This window comes from Nicotiana tabacum, chromosome 24 (assembly GCF_000715075.1).
Source record: "Nicotiana tabacum cultivar K326 chromosome 24, ASM71507v2, whole genome shotgun sequence".
In the NCBI taxonomy this organism is placed as follows: Eukaryota; Viridiplantae; Streptophyta; class Magnoliopsida; order Solanales; family Solanaceae; genus Nicotiana; species Nicotiana tabacum.
The window spans coordinates 74,035,738-74,057,170 of record NC_134103.1 but is presented as its reverse complement, the minus strand read 5'-3'; the positions used below and the strand labels follow the sequence as shown (position 1 = coordinate 74,057,170).

The 21,433-nt window shown below is 34.5% G+C and overlaps 2 pseudogenes; one reads left to right on the top strand and one right to left on the bottom strand.

Moving 5' to 3' along the window:
* Positions 1-1,965: 1,965 nt before the first annotated feature.
* On the bottom strand, positions 1,966-8,892 carry LOC107798614 (isoflavone reductase homolog; annotated as a pseudogene).
* On the top strand, positions 8,692-14,437 carry LOC107798613 (uncharacterized; annotated as a pseudogene).
* The last annotated feature ends 6,996 nt before the right edge of the window (positions 14,438-21,433 follow it).

The window sequence follows — 21,433 nt, the reverse complement described above, 5'->3', positions numbered from 1 at the left end:
CTATGATATTTTAGACCAATCAGAGTTCGTCAAAACAATTCTGCAAAAAAATCCACATGAACTAATACACACCAAAAAAATGGATATAATCACAAATTCGTCTTTTATGACTATAAAATGCCATAAAATAAACCCAAAAGTCATTGCGAAAATTCTGCAAAAAATCCAAATGAACTAATACACACCAAAAAAGTGGATATAATCACAAAATCGTCTTTTATGACTATGAAATGCCATTAAATAAATCCAAAAGTCATGGCGAAGCAATGAGTACTAGTTACTAGGCCATTTCCTACATACCTACAAAAATTGAGGCCAATCGGAGCCTTTTTTAAAAAAAAAATCAGCCTGTACTAATACACATGAAAAAAGTTAATATAATCACAATTTCTGGTTGCATGACCCAAAAACACCAAAAAATGAACCCATAAGTCTTAGTGGAGCGATGAGTATTGGTCATTAGGTCGTTTCCTATAAACCTACAAAATATCGGGCAAATCGAAATCCGTCAAAGAAATTCTACAAAGTCAACATGTACTAATACACACGAAAAAAATGGATATAATCACAAATTCATGTTGCATGACCCCAAAAAAAAACCAAAAAAACAAACCCGAAAGTAATGGCAAAATGATGAGTATTGGTCTCTAGGTCATTTCCTATGTACCTATGAAATTTCAGGCCAACTGGACGTCAAACGTCATAAAATGTACCCCAAAAGTCATGGTGAAGCAATGAGTATTGGTCACCAGGCCAATTCCTATAGACCTACAAAAATTCAGGCTAATTAGAATTTATCAAAAAAATTCTATAAAATCAACATGTATTAATACACCCGAAAAAGTAAATATGATCACAAATTCATGTTGCATGACCCCGAGACGCAATAAAATGAACCCAAAAGTTATGGTAAAGCAGTGAATACTGGTCACTAGGTCGTTTCTTATGGACTGACCAAAAATCAGGCCAATCGAAATCCTTCAAAAGATTTGTACAAAAATAGTATGTACTAATATACATGAAAAAATGAATATAGTCATAACTTCGTATTGCATGACCCCGAAACGCCATAAATGAATCCGCAAGTCATGGCAAAGCAGTAAGTATTGGTCACTAGGTCGTTTCCTATGGACATACGAAATTTCAAGCCAATCGGATACTGGCAAAAAAATTTTACAAAGTTAGCATATACTAATACACACGAAAAAATGGATATAATTATAAATTCGTGTTGCATGACCCTGAAATGCCATAAAATGAACCCAAAAGTCATGACGAAGCAATGAGTATCGATCGCTAGGCCATTTCCTATGGATCTACAAAATTTTAGACCAATCGGCTACAAAATCAGCATGTACTAATACATACGAAAAAGTAGATATAATCACAAATTCATAGTTTATGACTATGAAACGCCATAAAATGAACCTGAAAGTCATGGCGAAGCAATGAGTAATGTTTACTAGACCGTTTCCTATGGACCTTCGAAAATTCAGGCTAATTGGAGTCTGTAAAAGAAATTCTACAAAATAAGCATGTACTAATACACACAAAAAAGTGGATATAATTACGAATTCGTGTTGCATGACCTCGAAACGCCATAAAATGAACCTGAAAGTCATGGTGAAACAGTAAGTACCGATCACCAGGCCGTTTCCTATGGACCTACAAAAATTCAGGTCAATCGGAGTCCGTCAAAAAGCTTACAAAATCAACATGTACTAATACACACGAAAAAATAGATAGTCACAAATTCGTGTTGAGAAACCAGCGTTTAAATACCAACTGAGAGAAAAACGCAAGGCGACTCTTCATGTGCTTAAACCTTGGTATGTAGAGTTATTTGGCACAGATGTTGATGAGAGGTAATAAATGGAAGTGCGAGCAAGCTAGACAACACTGTTATTTAATAATTAAAAAAAAAAAAAAAAAAAAGAGGATGCCACAAAATACATACAAAATTAGCTGAGCAAACAAATCTTCCCAAAAACCAAGCCCAGCAACAGACAACTCAGATGTTCTGCTTGAAACTAGGAGGCATGCATTTTCAAAGCAAATACATCCAAAAGGTGTGTACCTATGTAGAAATATCTCAAATGATTCAAATCTGAAAACAACTATTGCACATCACAGAAAGGTTGGAAGCTATATATGCTTAACAGCAAGGAACTCTAAATATTCACACATATTGGTTGAGAATCTCATCTACTGGGGTATATTTAACATCAGGATAAGCCTCTGATGCCTCCACTCCAAATGACGGTTCAATTGCAAAATTAGTGTGGTCACCACAAAAGCAGTGTGAGAGATCGATAATACCACGTTCAATGGAAAGGAGGCTTCTGCAAGAAAATTACATTGAGACTCAAAGTTTATGTTGACCGATATAAAATATCATCTTACACCTAAAGTGGAGAAGAGCACAATGGCAGAATGTATTTACCTTGTATGTTCTTGAGAACTTGTTCCTCGGGTACGTATACTCTTTCAAGGTTCTTTCCGGTTTTCTTCTCCCACAACGATATAACCTCATTTATTGTAACTATATTGTGTGGTGGCCTAATGTAAAGGATTTTGTTCAGTGTTTTTGGATCATCCACAGCCTTGATGGTATAGATAGCAATGTCTTCTTCCTTGTTAAAAACAGCTGTAGGTACAAAATTAATTATAGGAATCAATTAACAAACAGGAAATCTGATAAGTATACTTTAAACAAAGTTCACCTTTAGTATTGCCATCTCCTAAGATGACAACTTTGTCTGTAGGAGGACCAGAAGCTCCAGGCTGTGCTAGATTTGGAAGAAAATAACCAGCAAAAAAGAAGTTGGCCACATAAGTGAATGGTATTCCTTCAGCCTCAATAGCACGGCGAATTTGAGCTTTGGTATTGAATGCTGTTTTAGCAGGCTCAACAGCGTGGACACGGTCTACATCATTCCCGAATTCAGAAGGAAAGAATCTCTGAAAACATCAGGCATTGGAAAAAGTTTATTTTGCTAACTTGGCCAGTATTTACTGAATCAAATGCAGAAGAGTGAATTTCCCAAGTAGCTAAAAAGGATCCCCCAACAAGTATCTACCAAATAGTAATTAGATCAAAGATGAACTGCTTATAAGTAATAGTAATCTAGACAAATGATAAAAAGGTTTAAAGGGGAAAAAAGAAGAGAAAAGAACAGAGTCGGTGACTATTGAACTCTTTAACTTGTCAAGAGAAGGACCAGAATTGTTCGCTGCAAATGCTCACAGATCACTGAATTAAGCAATTCTATCGTTCAGGAAAATACGAGCCAAAGAACCAAATAGAAAACTGTTTCAAAGTCTTGCAAAAGTCTCCACTTTTTATGTACACATTCATCCAGCATGTACTTCTAACTTAAAGTGGTTGACAGAAAGAAATATCAAGGCTTGTAAGTGGTAGAAGAAGACGCGCTATTACCCCCATATCATTGAGAATCTCTCAGTTCTACAGAATTTTGCCTTCCATCTGGTCAAAGAGGTTTAAGTTGATGGGGGTGGACATATTTGTCTAAGCTAATGACTTCCACAAATGGCAATTATAATCTTAGGGACTGAGCATCAAATAGGTCCGAATGTCAAGGTAGTACTTCACTAACTTTGTCTGTATGTCAAGTAAGAGGTAATTCTTTAAAAAAAGACTAATGAAGCAAAAGAACCTTCATTCGCTGACAAAGAAAGGACTACTTTTGTCACAACAAGACATAGAAAATAGCCAAAAAGATAATGAATCACCTAACCTGCTGCAATCTAAAGTCAGCATTATGTTTAAGATAAGCTATTCATAACTCTAAGATGGAAGTTCCTAAAATCAATGAATAGGTGCTTAAACCCAATCTTATGACTTGAAGTTGATTACAACAAGTTACTGCAGCTTATTTGAGTTAATAGCTTACAAATGTTGCACTAACGGCTGACAGAGGCATATTAGGATTTAAAATGAATGCAGAATAGGTGTGATTAAAGTTGGCCGATACGTATATGGCCCAAGAAGAAGGCAGTAAAACAACAGAAAAGATACAGGAAAAAACCACTCTCATCCAGTGGCGCCACAGAAATTTATTCAAGGCGATTCAAAAAAATGCTAGGATATTAGTGTATTTGAACCTATGACCTAAAACTTTTGTACCCCTTTACCATTACACTCCAAATTTTTTCATATATAGGGGATTCAAAAGCTTACATTATAACCCAAAAAGTTCACTCTTACCTTATTTATACGGCGTAATTTTTCGACGGAGAGGGTTCGGTTTATACCCCTTCACTCTACTTAGTTCCGCCACTGCTCTCTCCTCCTTTTATTTCAAATTTTACACAAATGATAAAACAAAATGAATTACCTTGACATTACCAGCTTCCTTGATAGCAGCAATGATCTTCACCTGATCAGCTAATAGGGCATGACCTACAGTTGAAATCACAACGTCCACCTGCTTTATCGCCTTCACCAAACTCTCATGATCATATAAATCTCCCTGCATTACATCAAACAGTTAGTCCTCATTTTACCAACTACCATTCCCCAAAAAACAAATAACACAATGCAAAAAACTAACACATAAATATTGAAAATTTAGTGATATTTTGCATCTGGTGACTTCAAATCCTGATCCGTCTCTAAATTGAACAAAATGACATGTACATACATGGACGAACGTGACACCTAAACTCTTGAAAGTATCAATGAGTTTGGTTTTGGTAGGATTGGAGAGTGTGGATTCTCTGACCAACACAAAGGTGTCATGACCCGCTTTAGCACTCGCCTCGACGATGAATTTTCCGATGTATCCAGTACCTCCGACGAACAGAATCCTACTTTTTCCGGCCATTGAATTGATAAATCTTCTGGTAAAGTATGAGTAGAAGCGAATTGCGAGTGATATGTTACTCGTAACGGCCAAAATGAAACAGTTTTATAGATGCTAGCGATTACACAGAAATATATGGGATGCTAGCTTACGGAAATATCGTTTTACTTTGGTTAATTTACCGAATTGTCCTCAAAATGAGAAAAATTTACGCAGTCGGCTTATTGGGAAGTTCACGAATGTGTCCAAGTTCACAAAGTAATGACATGAAGAAAACTTTGTATATGATAATGATCAGATATCAAATGCTTTATCACACAACTAGAAAATTTGACCGCTCTTCGCGCGGTGATTAACCGACCTCATTAAGCTTATTCATGGTCTTTTTTCTAATATACAAAAAAAAAATATAATGGCAAGTCAATTCTTATAAAAAAATTTAGTCTTCAAATCCCAATATATTAGATTTCAATTTTTAATCCATTTTATTATCCATACTTAATTTTAAATTTCTCTCTAATTTTCACTACTTGAGAATTATTTTGTCTTAATAGAGGTACTTGACCCTTCTTGTATTAACATATATAGGTGAAACCGTATCTTTTCCCTCTTTTTCTTCCTTTTTCTTAGAATTTTTTTTTATGTTTTTTTACTTCCTTTCCTCTCTATTTTTTTTTTGAATGCCAGGTCTCCCTTTTCTTTCTGCCTCACTAACTTAGCTTTTACGTAATACAAAAGAAGGTAACTGAAGAGACTCAAAGGCATGACAAAGATAGGCGAGCAAAGAGATTTAAAGCATTATTGTGCCTATACGGTCCAACATTAGGGATTGGTTGGCTTTATGCTTTCTCTAAATAAGGTAATGGTAATATTATTGTCAGTACCAAGATGTTATGAAATCCAATATAAAGGAGTACAATGACAACAATAGACTCAAAGAGTCCAAAAATCCAAAAACTACATCATACTATCTAATATGTTTCCCTTGCTACAAAAGTACAATTTTGCAAGCATTTAAACTTTTAAAAAAGAATTGTGCTCAGCTTTCTCTTCAAAATACCTCATGTTTCTTTCAAGCCATATATTAAAAATAATGCACACAGAAATAAATTTCATATCAATTTGCCTCTGTTGTTCACTCTCTCCAAACCAGCATAATAATAATTGCTTGATATCTTGTGGCATTACCCAGCTTTCTCCAAACAGATTGAAAATTTTAGGTGGAACATTTGACTTCCAAATCAATTTCCATGGCCCTTCATCCTACCAACTCTTAACCTGCTTCAAAAATAATATTTAAGCAGATATTAACAGGAAAAGTTCAGATTTACGTGCTAACTAAATCTGGAAATCTGTCTTGTTTTCATCTAGCGCCACATATTGTAGATTTTCTAGCAAAATACTAATATTGTCCAGCTCCCAATCATTAAAGTTTAGTCAAAATGAAGATGGAACTCAGAGATAGAAATACAATCATCTACCATTATAATTCAGGAAATTGTTCTTTGAATACCCCAACTTCCTGCCAATGATCTAACCAAACTCTGTTATGCTTCATATCCCCCAATTTTAATCTTGTAAGTTATTGGAATTCAACACAAAGATTACATATTTACCTCCATAAAGTTATCCTATTAGGCATGGAGATAGAACAGGATTGAGAGTCCAATGATTCTCCTTTCCGTACTTTGTGACAATGACTATGTTCAGATGCAAAACTTCCAGTGCCTTTCGTCCCCGCCTCAACTATATCATATATTCCGGCAATCACCATAAGCGTAGGCTTTAGACATGTACCAGAAAAAGAAGCCATTGATGGCTCTCTAGCTATCAATCAACTTATACACAAATTTAAGAATTGAAAATTAATGTACATCACAATTACATTAAGGAAATATTTTTTGAGGTTATCATTATTACTGAATACACCTAGAGGCCATTAGCTTCTCTTTGTTCAGTTATGTAATCATGATTGAAGGAGAGATATGGTATTCTTATCAACATAACACATACCTTAACTCCTAATTTTGATAACCTCAAAACTTCTTATACCCAACACAATCAGACAAAGAAATATTATTCAGGTAAATAATATAGTCAAATAAAAAAATTTGGAATGTTAGAACGTCACCTACCTTATTTAAGTTGGAGCAGTACTCCTAGCCTTGTCCAGAAATCTCTCGTGGGCTTGTTGAAGCAGAACTCCTGCAGCCTTTTCCCAGTGTAAAACTGTCGCAGTCTTTTTTCTCGTCATGATTCATACCATGCGTGAGAAGCAATTAAAGCAAAAGGGCCAAAGAAATGAAAGAAAAGCTTAAAAGAAAATCAAAGGATCAAGATTTCCCTTGCTTTATGCCAAAACTCATTCAAAATGCAAAAATTATATAATATTCACGAAGTACTCCAAAGAAGTTAAGCTATTGACATTGCCGAATGTCAATGTGTGTTCAATCTCGCAAGAGAGCAGGAAAAACTCTTGAATTTTTGGTTCGTCTGCCATAGCTGTACATTACCTAAGTACTATGCTTTTGTGCACAAAAATTATAAACAATGTTAAACTACTAAAAGATTAAAAAATGAAGAAGGTTAACAATAGAGTACTCAATTTATATGATCGAGAAAAATAAGTAAATTCAAATGAAACATGAAAGCCAGGAAGGAAGGATGGTATAAACAGACATACCTTACAAATGAGAAGAAGAATAATTAACTTAAAGGCTCAGTTGCAAGCAATGAAACTGCAGTACATATGGCCTGAAGCATTAAAAGAGATATAATAACAAACCAAAGAGAAGAAAAAAAGCACAAAAAAATGTTATAAAGCTGTAACTACAGGAAGAAATTCCAGTAGCAGTATACATATGCCATATATACTATGGTGATACTGGCACTATGATTTGGTTGAGAAACTTTCTAAAAAGTGGTTAGAGGTAAAAACCTCTATTGATTTCTTTTTTGTCTGTAAACCTCAATAAATTGAGCATCTATAGTCTTTACCAGCACATTTTATGTTTGCTTATATCATCTTATTTGCACTTGCTTGCTTCTCATATTCAATACCATATTTTGATGAATTTAACATTTGGTTACACAGACATCAAAGTTTTTAGAGATTAAATAGCAAAGATACATTATAGGCAATTATTTTGCATGTCCCCTTCATTTGATGATCATATTTTGGTGGGGTTTTTTTTTTCATGATCACTACATTATTGGACCAATGTTATATGCATATGTCGCTTCAAATAGAAAACAATAGCGTAGAGAAGATGAAAATTATTACCTAAACTATAACATTAATTGAAAGACATTGCTGTCGAATCCTAACACCCTAGTGATATAATAGGGGAAAAATATGATAATAGTAGTTCAAAATATTTAGACCAGTATATTTAAACTGCGTGAAAATCTGAGTGGTGAAGAATATTAGAAAAGTACCTCAATCTCGTAATGGCATTTTTTGTTCGTATTCCTTGTACGTCAACACCTATATTTGTTGAGCGGGCAAGACTATTTGTCCTCGTATTCCTTGGTGTCCACACCTATATTAGTTGAGCGCACAGATTCTAGGTACATCAAACATAATTTTTTTTAAAATACAATTAGATTAATCAAATAAACCATGAGAATAACGGGTAAGCATAATCGGAAAACATTCTTTGAAAAGGATTACATACTGAAATTTGTTGGGTGCACCGAAGCAGTTTGTGATTCCTGATTTTTTTTTTTTTTTTTTTGTCGAATAGTTCATGGTTTGTAAAGTAAGTATGTCGGGGGTAAAGAATGAATACATTAGCAGGGAATTAGAGATATTGTTTCAAATAAAAGCTATAGAACAAAGAAGGTAGAGAGGGCAATTGAAAAGATGGAGAAGCACAGAGAAATTGGAAGATATAGAAGGAGAGTAATTAGGGGAAAAGGGAGTAGCAAATCGTTGCCATACAACCGTTGTGAGAAAATGTTGAGTAGATGGAGAAGTACTGAGAATGTGCAAGAGATTACAGAACCAGTGTTTATGTGAAACGGTTTTGGTGTATTTTGAGGTGGAAATTGCGTTTTAAAAAGGGCAAGAAATCATAGAGGCAGGATAGAGGATTTTCTTGTAGACTGATCTCTCCTTTCTTGGATGGGAGCCCCTCATATATATATATATATATATATATATATATATATATATATATATATATTAGGGGATCTCTTGGTTAATGCTTTATCACACAATTAGGGGTTATCGAGATTAATTATTCTATCCTCTCGTAACGATAAAAAAAAACACTATAATTCGAGATAACTAATCCTCAAATTACTTAAACAACTCCAACCTTATTACTCCAACCCTCCCCAATTTTTGTCCCCAAAATGGGGAGTGAATAGTGTCTCTCCAAATTTGGGGACACACTATTCATCTCCCCATTTACTATTTCACATTAAAATATTATTATTTTTATTATTTAATCTTTTAATTTATCTTTTTATATATACTTAATTATGTTTATATAATATATTTACCTAATTAATTTTTTATCTTAACTTTGACGTATAATTTTAAAAAATTAATTATCGTGCATCTATTTTTTTTTATGTAAAATTGGTAGTTAATTTTATTATGAGTTATAATTGTATGAAAAAGATATAACCATCACAAAAAATGAAAGGTGCAAATATAAAATATTTGATGTTGCTAAAATTGAAATACATTAAAATTAAAAATACATTAAAATTGGGAATACATTAAAATTGAAAATACATTAAAATTGGGAATACATTAAAATTGAAAATACATTAAAATTAGAAATACATTAAAATTGAAAATACATTAAATTAAAATACATTAAAATTGAAACTACGTTAAATAACATAATAATTTAGTAGCGAGACATGTCGTTTTCAGGTACACCAAAATTATTATAGTACTGAGTGAATGGGGCAGATGATTGTTGTGGTTGTGACTGTTGTGATTGTTGACTTCTTTTATACATTAATTGTTGTTGTTCTTGCCGCAAATATTCACGACGAACTGGATCCAAAACAGAATCCACATTCATGGACATAATTTTACGATTATATTTCAATTTTTTTAGTCTTATTTTTTCTTTTTCAATGTTATTTGTTTCTTTTTGTCTCTCAGTTGCACTATTCATCGCCTCAACAATTCGATTATTTTGTTATTCGACTATCTTCATATAACCATCGTCGATTTTTCTCTTCATTTTTGCTTTCTTCACCCCACTTGGTCATTGTGATGGTGTGGAATTACCTGCAACATCCTCATTTAAATTTACTGAAAATGATAAGTTAGGAGATGATACACAGGGTGAATCAAGGGCACGGGTCTTAGAGTCAGATGATATATTAGCATTGTTTTGCTTTCTTATTTTTTTTCTTTCAACATTGCAATCGTTAAACTTCTCAAAATCCTTCATTAGACCCCACACATAATCAAATTTAAATCCTTATAAGTTTGGATCTTGCATAAATAAAGCTTTTGCTTGTGTAAGCTGCAATATTTAAAAAAAGATAAGGAAAACAATAAGTAAATATATACAAATAAAGTATAAGTAACTACAAAATAAATACTCACAATGTCTTTCTCTGAAGCACCACTAGGACGCAACATTTCTACTTGACGTACACATCCATTTAATTTTCTTACTGCCTTCTCAATATTTGCAAATCGATATTGTAGTGATTTTTTGTTGCGAATCTCCCAATTAGATACCTTTGCATTATTGTATGTATCTACAACTCGAGACCAAAAATGATCTCTAGATTGATAGACGTCTGTTATTGGATCTTGAGAAATATCTAAATACATTTGGCATAATAGAAGATCTTCATTTACAGAGTATCCTATAGATCGAATGGACATTTTTTTTCAAGTGATTAGGGGAAAAGTGAATTATATGGTTAAAGAAAAATAAAAGGCACTGATGTACAACGCGCCGATGCTATGGGTAGATTTAGATTATCTACTCTACAAAAAATTACAGCCGTGATTAGAATGCTGGCATATGGTTTTCCAGCAGATGCCACTGATGAATATGTGAAAATTGGAGAGTCAACTGCGATTGAGAATCTGAAGAGATTTTGCCGAGCTGTCGTAGAGGTTTTTGGCGAGCAGTATTTGAGATCACCAACACCTAACGATGTTGCAAGGTTTCTGTACATCGGTGAACAATGTGGCTTTCCAGGAATGCTAGACAGTCTAGACTGCATGCATTGAAAATGAAAAAATTGTCCAACAGCATGGGCTGGACAATATGTAGGTCGTAGTGGATCCCCAACAATTATTCTTGAAGTTGTGGCTGATTAGGACCTTTGGACATGGCATGCATATTTTGATATGCACGGCACAATAATGACATTAATGTGTTAGAGTCATCACATTTGTTTTCCGATCTTGCTGCAGGTACTGCTCCTCCCGCCCATTATGTTATTTAAGGATAAGAATATAATATAGGTTATTATTTAGCTGACGTATTATATCCAAAATGGTCAACCCTTGTGCAAATTATTCGTGAGCCACGTTCGGCAAAGAAGAAATATTTTGCGATGAAACAAGAATCATGTCGAAAAGATGTTGAACGTGCATTCGGAGTTTTGCAACAACGTTTTGCAATTGTTGCAAGACCGTCACGTTTTTTGGCAAAAAGAAGTGCTACATGATATAATGACTACATGTATTATACTGCACAACATGATAATCGAGAATGAGCGTGATCTTAATGTACTGATTCAAGATGATTTGGAAGGTCCACCTCCAATAGTAGAAATGGCAGTAGATGAAAATCAACGATTTCAAGAATTTTTAGCTCGACATAGAAGAATTAAGAACAAAGATGCTCATTTTGCACTTCATAATGCATTAATAGATCATTTATGTGAGAATACTAGAGGTTGAAGTTGAATATTTATGTAGTATTTCGAATGAATTTTATCGTTATATAATATGTATTTAATTAATCTTGTATCACAATAATTTCACTTTTATTTGTATTTATTCTAGAATCTATAATAATTGCTTACAAATTATATTATTTAAAATTTTATGGAATTATTTTAATGGAAATTACAAATTAATGAAAATAAAAGATGGAATTTGTTTAATGAAAATTAAAAATAAATTTGAAATGAAAGATAATAATATAATATAGAAGAGAGAAGAATATAAAAAAGAATATTCTCTTTTGGGGGAAAAAATGGGGGAATGATTGGAGTAAATTATCCTCAAAATGGAAAAATCCCAAAAATGAGGGAATGATTGGAGATGCCCTTATACCATGATTTTATCCCAACCAGACTTGGGATAAATTCATTTCAAATTTAATTCCGTGATTAATTATTCATTATCTCTCATACCAAACGAGCCCTTAGAGTTTAAGCTCGTGATTTATTTTGTGAAAATTAAAGCATTCATTCTAAAACATTAATGCAATGAGTAAGTGGGATCATTCAAGTTCTTTGGATGCCTTTTTTCGGGGGCTTTGGATGCCTTGAATTTTCGATGTAGGAGATTTTGTACTTTCTAATGCTACGCTGCGAGGTCCTAACTTGTAAATATTACGAGCTCAATAGGCTGAAGCGTGTGGGTAGATGAAAAAATGACATTGTATAGTCGTATTTTATAGTCGTTTTTAAAATAATAGTCGAAAAAATATATTGCTATATTTTTTATATATTGTATATATATAAATTATGTATGTTATATAAATAATTTCTGGCGCGGGCTAAAAGTGATATATGTCCTTTAATCGGGGAAAATGATAAGGCACGCCACTATCATTATGTCTAATTCAAATGTTCATTCTTTTTAATTACTCTCTCCATTCCAATTAATGTGATGGAGTTTTGACTAAGCATGAACTTTAGAAAAAATAAAATTACTTTTAAAACTCGTGGTTTATAATAAATTGTTGATATTTATGTGGTTATAAATCATTTCATTAAAAGATAAATGAAAAATTTAAATTTAAATTTAAATTCTTTTTAAATAAGAAAGCATGACATTATTTTTAAGACACGCTAAAAAAAATATGTTATATAAATTGGGATGGAAGAAGCATACATTTTGCGGGAAGTACACAAACAAACATTCTTAGGGTTGCTATTTAGAAATTAGCCAGTGCTTATTTAGTCATGAAAATTTGAACTAAAAATTTTAATTTCAGAACAATTCAAGATATTTATGTCCTGAAAAACTGAACAGAAAAAACTAAATTCATGATATATATTGACTAATTCATAAATAGCTGCCCTTTAAAATGGCTACCCGGTGTCATTTTGACATACATTTTTCCTACTCTTTTGACGTTACAACTCATTTTTTCTTGGTCGGCCTTGGTCTATTTGAGAACTTGAACAGCACATCCATTATGGTGAATAGATCTTGGAAATCCCATGTAGTTTTTAACAGATTGAGCTTCAATGAATCAACATAGGCTTCGGGCCCATATTTCAAGTCGTAAAAGATATGGGCCCATAGACTGAGCTTTAAATGGTTGTATATGTAAATTCCTCCTAATATTATCGAGAAAGAAGAATTAATCCAAATAGTCGTCCACCTAACTATTTAAACTAAAAATAGCGGTTGAGATATAATATATCCATAATTTATGTATTATATATGTATAATTAAGTATAATCAGTATATAATCTATTTATATGACTAGAAAAAGTAAACAATCAATATCGCCAGCTGTTTGTGTAAAGATCCCGTTTATGGAATATAATTACTTCAGTGCACTAGATAATTATCAATTTATAGTCCTACATATTACTTAGTTAATGCTTATAAACGGTGTATTTCGATCTTTAGAATTTAAATGAGCAAAATTAAGTTAGAAAATGTTTAAATGTACTTTGACATCTTCAATTCATTCCCTATTTTCTGCATTTCGTTATTTTCATTTCCATATAGCTGGAGAAGTACTCGCATTTGATACATTATCAGCTATAAGTACATGTATTCTCTATTATTATTATTTTTTATTTTTTTTTCTCACTCCGATCTTCGAGTTGTTTAAAACAACTCTTAGATTAATATAATTATTTCTTACTACTAAATTTTAATTTGAAGGTAATATAAGTTACTAGTAATTCTTCCTTTCTGTATAAGTTGCAAATAAAATTCTATTAAGCATATTATTGGAGAGAATTACAGTTAGAGCCGTCAATATGGGCTTGACCCGTTGGGCCAGCCCAGCCCGTGATTTAGCAGGACTGGGCTTGAATTTTTGGAGCCCATTTAAAAATGAGGCTTTTAAGCCCGGCCCGAATAAGTCCGTGGCCCGTGAGGCTTGACTGAGATTGGGCTGGGCCGGCCCGTGAGCCTAATAAAAATACGTATTTAAAATATATAAAATATAAAAAGTATATGACACAAAAAATAAGAAGAAGAGTATCCCAAGCTTAAAGTTTATTAAGCCCATCATATTAAAAGATCAAAGTCTTAAAACATTAATTAGTTTTAAAAATTTAATTATTCTTAATATTTAACTAATTGACATTGCATACGTATTGTAGATATAGATGAAAGTGAAGATATTAAGGCAACTTTTTCACAAGCGGATTCAAATGTGTTTGATGAAGATGATATGTTGGATATTCCATAAGCGTCATGGATGTTCTCTTGAATAATTTGTTTTGACTTTTGATTTTTAGTGAATGAAATAAAGTCTTGTCTTTTACTTTTTTAGTATTTATTGTGATATATTGGAGCAGTATAAAAAGTTATTAAATTTTATGAAATTTTTTCAATAAGATTTTTTTAACTTTTAAATATTTATCTTTTTTAGGTTAGAACTTAAATAAAAAAATAAAAAATTATATTTTTAAAAAATGATGGGCCGGCCCGTGAGGGCCCGTAGCCCACATAGGGCTGGGGTGGGCTGACTATTATAAGGCCCATCAGAATAGTGGGCTAGCCCAGCCCAGCTCGTCAATTGCTAAAGCCCACGTGGACTGGGCTGGGCTAGCCCGGCCCCGCCCATATTGACAGCTCTAATTACAGTAATTGGCTAAGCTTGTGGCGAATAAAAGCCACTATTCTCAAGGATCTTTAATTAACTGTGGTGTATATATCCCTTAGGCTTCCCCAAATTCTCCTAGTTCTCTACAAATGAGCAAAGCTTCTAATTTGCTAATTTTGGACTAAAGCTAGACAAAACGTACATATATAACAATTAATTTTAAAGTCTACACTACGCTTAGCATAACATTTGTTGAGAGAGAAAGACCAACCTCTCTCTAACTAGACACTAACCACCCAGCCAACCAGGTATGGCCACATCCCCACTCCCAACTAGTGACCCTCCCATCGGAGAACCACTGGACCCCCCTGATATACCAACTTTAGATTCAAACTCTGATATGGATGAAGACAACGTGGATAGAAATTCCTTCAAGGAAGCCCTACTCGATAAAAAACGGGCCTCCTCCACAAGTTATGATCCACTCCAACCCGATTTGCATACACATGCCTTTGAATTAAATACGGGAAACATACCAATCCCATTGTCAGTTAGACAAAATCAGGCTTTACAAACCTTGAAAATACTCCTTGATTATCAAACTGTTTGGGAAAAAAATCCCACACCACTTACTCTATGTCAAACTCTCTAATCTATGAAAACCAAATGAACTTTTCACCCTAATCGATCTAGGATGGGAGTTCCTCATCGCCAAATTTATCAAAGATGAGAGTATGACCAAAGTCCTAAGTGAGGGGCCATGGTTTGTAGCTAGGCACTTTCTATCAATCCGTAGATGGAACCAAATTTTGTTCCAGTAGAATCGAAATTATCAATAACAGCGGTTTGGATAAAACTTCCACAGTTGCCAACGGAATTCTACGACAAGGCAATTTTAGAACAAGTAGGCAACCGAGTGGGAAAGCTTATGAAAATTGATACCTGCACCTCCTCTACCTTACGAGGAAGGTACGCCAGAATATGTGTTTAGGTTCCTTTGGACATTCCGGTAACAATGAACGTCACTATTGGCACCCACAACTAATTGCTCTATTTATGAAGGGGGTGGGATACTTTGTACGGGACGTGGGTGAATTGGCCACACCCTGAGAAGCTGTGAGTTTCTTTCACCCCTCCCCCTCCCCCACCTAAGAAAACCGTCAAGTGACAACCACCGGCGACAACAACAGTGAAGGCACCATAAGGGAACAAATATCTCAACGGCGCACTGTCCCTTTTTCAAAATACAGACGCCATATAAACAAAGCCACTCAAGTTAACACCCAGGTAAAGAGGTTCAATGCCTCCTCAGGTACGTTCCATGACCCCAACCAAAAATCGACCATGGATTCCGGCAAACGAAATCCAAAAGCAAAGGGGCCTACAGATGCCATGGAGCCCAGTAGGCAGCCATCGAATCCACCCAAAAGTGGAAAAGAGGAGGACCAAAAAATGGGCCTGGCCCACTATGGCCCATCTCCTACCAGCTCCACGGGCAAAACACACGCTAGTCCAAACTAAAGATACTCTGGGTCAATAAGGCAATTATACGCCTTCAACCCATTGACAAAAGATCCCTTATTTAGGAATACAGCTACTTGCCAGGGACAAGGGAAAAGGTGGAGCTCACCCAAATTTTGAAAAATTCCACCCCAAAATCAAGTAATACCCCGCGTCTGATATCCACCAGATTTGGATGATTATACTCTAACAAACTCAAACCCAAAAAATTTTGCCATAGTGGGCCACCCATCCAACCCAGCTTTATCCCAAACACACACGCTAACAATGCCTACTAGGGGTGGATATAAAATCTAAAAAACCGAATTCCGAAACCGAATTAATTCGGTATTTCGGTTTCGGTTTTTTTTGGTATTTCGGCCTAATTCGGTATTATATTTTTGGTATTTTGATATAACGGTACGGTCATCGGTATTAGGATCTTGAAATTTTGGTCTTCCAAAATATCAAATTTTTAAAGATTTTTAAGTTAGACCTATAGCTATACTGCCCAGCCCAACCCAATATACAGTTGTATATCTAATGTCCAGCGCCCCAGCCCAACCCAATAAGGCCCAACAGAAACCTCTTTACTCTTTAGTCTTTCACTTATCTGATTCATTCAATTAAGGATTAGCTCATTAGCCGATTAGGGAATTAGAAAGGGAGAAACAGAAAGTCAGAAACGGCGAAACCTAACATAAGACTAAGAGAATAGAGATCGGCTGCTGTGACTTCAAAGGTATGTTTTTAGTTTCTTCAAAGGTATCTTTAGTTTCTTCAAAGGTAACTTTAGTTTCTTCAAAGAAAAATGAATGTTACCTGTTCCACAGAAAATTTAATTCAGCTTTAAATTTGGGTTGTCGCTTTCTTTGTCCCAAAAAATGTCGTATTTTTGGTTGTTTTTGTCTGAAAAGTTAGAGTCTTTACAACCTTAGGTTTGGATTCATGGCAACATCCTACTGTTAGGTGATAGTGATTTTTCATTCATAATCGAGATATTGGCTTTAGCATACACTATTCAGTTCAATAATTTTTGCATTACCTTATCAAAAGAAAATTCAGTTCATTTATTCTGTATTTTATTAACAAATTTCTAATGTTTCCTTGAGATGTAACCAGTTGGATATGGTTCGGCTCTGTTCTATATTGAGCATCATGAATATTCAGTTCTTTACTGTTCAATAAGTAGTTATTGCATTGGAAGTCATGCCACACTTCAGAGAAAAATAAAACACAATAAAGTGCAAGAGATTCATTTAAGCAATAGCAACTAGTAGGGATCAAAACTTAGTCATGTTAGTACACTTGCTTTCACTGTTTGTTTGAAAAGAATATCAATGTGATCCTTTTCAGTAATCAACTCGAATGAAGTTATGAAATATAAGTCTTAATTTGTGTTTATATTTATTTTAATTTTGTATAGATGGCAGGTGAAAGTAGAGTAAGTGATACCGGTTCAACTGAAAGTTTACTTATTACTGAAGATAGCAACACCAACAAAATTGATACTCAAGATTCTAAGAAAAGAAAAGCCATGCAACCTAGATCCGAAGTTTGGCAATATTTTGATAAATTTGAGGTAAATGGGGTCGGTAAAGCAAGGTGTAGATATTGTAAGCAAGCTTATGCTGCTAATACATCTAGGAATGGAATAACATGATTGAAAAATCATTTGACTAGATGCAAAGAATACCCACCTAACATTGATAAAGATACTCAAACAAAGATAAATTTCAATCTTGCAAAAATGATGGAGGATCACTTTGGAAATTTGATCAAGAAGTGGGGAGGGCCTTAATTGAGATGATAGTTATTGATGAACTACCATTTAGCTTTGTAGAAAAGGAAGGCTTTATGAAGTTTATGAGAATAACTCAACCACTATTTCGTCTTCCTTCTCGTAGAACAATAACAAGGGATTATTATGAAGTTTACGGTGAATTGAAGTAAAATATAAGAAGGTCTTTTAGAGAAGCACAACAAAAAATTTGCTTCACAACAGACACATGGACTTCATTGTAAAGAATAAATTATATGTGTATGACATCCCGCTTCATTGATAGGGATTAGAAGTTGCATAAAAGAATACTAAATTTTTGCCCTATCACTAGTCATAAGGGTGAAGAGATGGCTAAAGCTATTTCTAATTGTTTGCTTGAATGGAAATTAGACAAGGTGTCCACTATTACCGTGGATAATGCTTCTTCAAATGATGTCACAGTCAAAGAATTATCTAAAAAGTTAAATATGTGAAAAACTAATATGATGAGTGGTAAACATCATCTTCATATGAGATGCATATCTCATATACCAAATCTAATTGTGCAAGATGGTTTGAAAGAAATTGATACTTCTGTCATACGTGTTAGAAATATTGTGAGGTATGTGAGATCTTCGCCTGCAAGTACCTTAAAGTTTAAACAATGTTGTGCACATGTAAAGGTAGAATGTACCAAAACATTGTGTTTGGATGTTCCTACTAGGTGGAATTTTACCTATTTGATGTTGGATACGGCACAAAACTTTGAAAAGGCCTTTGACAAGTTTCATCTTTTTGATGATGAATTTTTTGCATATCAATGTTCTCATCTTTGTGAAGACGGTAGTAGTGCATGTCCTCTTGAATCTGATGATTGGGTGAATGTGAGGAATGTGATAGAGTTTCTGGCAAGATTTCACGAGCTCACCGAAAAAAATTCAGGTTCACGTTATGTCACTTGTAATTCTCATTTTGAGGATGTATCTGAACTTTATTATTATTTGAAAATATGTTTAATTAGTGAGGATGAGCATTTGAGAAAAATTGCTGGGCGGATGCAAGAAAAGTTCAAGAAGTATTGGGGTGAGCCTGAAAAGATGAATAAAATAATTTTTATTGCTCCCGTCTTGGATCCACGTAATAAATTTGAATATGTTAGCCTTGCACTTGAAGAGCTTTTTGGGGAGGAAAAAGGGAAGAAAATAAATGATGAGGTGTATGCTTATATGAATTCTTTATTTGAAGAATATCTAAAAACGTATTCAACTGAATTTTGTCCCTAATCTCCATCTAGTTCTACTTCATCTAATAACGCATCTAATACATCTAGTGGGAGTGTTATAACTACATCATTAGTAAGGACAAAGCTTCAATTGAAGAAATAAAAAGAAGACAATGGAAGTGGGGGGTGCTAAATCGGAGTTGAATAAATATATTAATGATGAACAAGAGCCTTTTAGTGAAGAATTTGATATCTTAAGTTGGTGTAAAATACATGCTCCTAGATTTCCTATTATTTCGGAGTTAGCTCGTGATGTGTTGGCCATTCCAATTTCTAGTTTTACGTCGGAATGTGCATTTAGCACCGGTGGCCGTATTCTTGATTCATTTAGGAGTTCATTGACTTCTAAATATGTGCAAGCTCTTGTTTGTGTTCAAGATTGGCTTAGAGAAGAGAAGAATCCTATTAGTGTTGAAGAAGACTTGGAGTATCTTGAGAAACTCGAGCTTGGTAAGCTTTAATATTTCATGTGTGTTTTAGTTCAAAATAATATATCATACTTGTTTATTTGTATGACATATTTGGTTGAATTATCTATAGATATGAAAAATAATGGAAGCACTACTAGCATTGTTTGGTGTATAATTGCAACTTTCAACTTGAGTGGTAAGTTTAATACTCTATTTGTTTGGTGATATACTTTTGTAGTTTTGTTTTATTATCATCAAAAAATAATATTCTAACTTATGATTTATCTTTTTTTTTTAGGTTCAAGTGCTATCATGCTCTGTGCTCCTAAAGTATGCTCTCTGTTTTTGTTTAATTCTGTTGCACTGTGTGAGTTAGGCAGAATTGTGAATTGTGCAATGTCCACTATAAAGAATGAAGATGTTGCACTCCTTAGTCCTTAATCATTGTGCACTTTGAATTCTGCTGCACTGTGTGAGGATAATTGTACAAACCATCCATGTGTTGGCTAAATCTGGAGTGCAGGTTGTGGTGGTGAAGTGGTAGATGGGTTCTTTTACAATGGAAAACTCAATGGTTGGGGTGAATTGTTGGCTTCTTCTTCAACGTTTATCCATGTTGTATCATTTTTTTAGCAAGCAGACAATTTCTGTTTCTTCCCTGCTTTATATCTAAGCTGATTTTATATTCTTCCACTTAGAGAAAAATTATAGAAGGGTAGGAGCTGTAAAAAAATTCAACTCGGGCTGTGAATTGTAATTTAGCGTTGCCTTGAATTGTGCTTAAGCTTGTGAGTTGTGAATTGTGATGTTGCACTCCTTAGTCCTTAAACTGTACGGAGAATTATGAATTGTGAAAGAGGGTTGTCAGCTGCACTTTGGTGCTTACTGTAAGCGTTGTCAAAGAGGGCTACCTTTGAAGTTTGAATTGTGCACTGTTGCACTCCTTAGTCATTAATCGTTAGTGTTGCTTATTTAGCGATTATTAAACCGAAACCGTACCGAACCAAAATAAAAAATACCGAACCGTACCGAAATAATTTGGTACGGTATTTGGTATACATAATTGATAAACCGAATACCGAAATACCGAACCAAAATTCTTAAATACCGGACCGAAATACCGAATGCCTACCCCCTAATGCCTACACCCTCTCCGATTGCGCCTCTCTCAATAGAGGCAATCAATTGCCTAGGAAAAATCAAACACACCATCTCAGTCGTGAAGTGACACTAAGTGTTAATCCTTCAAGATTGAGCAAAGATCTCAATCGTCCCACCACGAATTCCAACAGCCTCCAAACAGATTATATTCAGGCAACTGAAGAGATGTCTCTGATTTCAAGCTTAACCGGTGATTTTCCCCAACACCCATCTCTAAACAATCCCAACCCCCCATAGAACCACAACCCCCTCACAATGTCCACCCTCCCACTACCTCCAGAGTTGATGTCAGAATCATGGCTGGAGATGGCTTTAGAGGGCCACTCCCAGACCTTGCAAATGATGGTTGGGCCAGTCCCAATCTCCTTCAACATCCGAGACCCATACTATCTGGCACGTCTGGCGACCCACCTCCTCCACCAGGGTTTGTCCAACTTCGGCCACCAACTATGGTTGTCCTCTCTTCTCCAAGCCCAAAACATGGGCACACAACAACCCCTGTCTATGGAAGAGCTCAACAATCT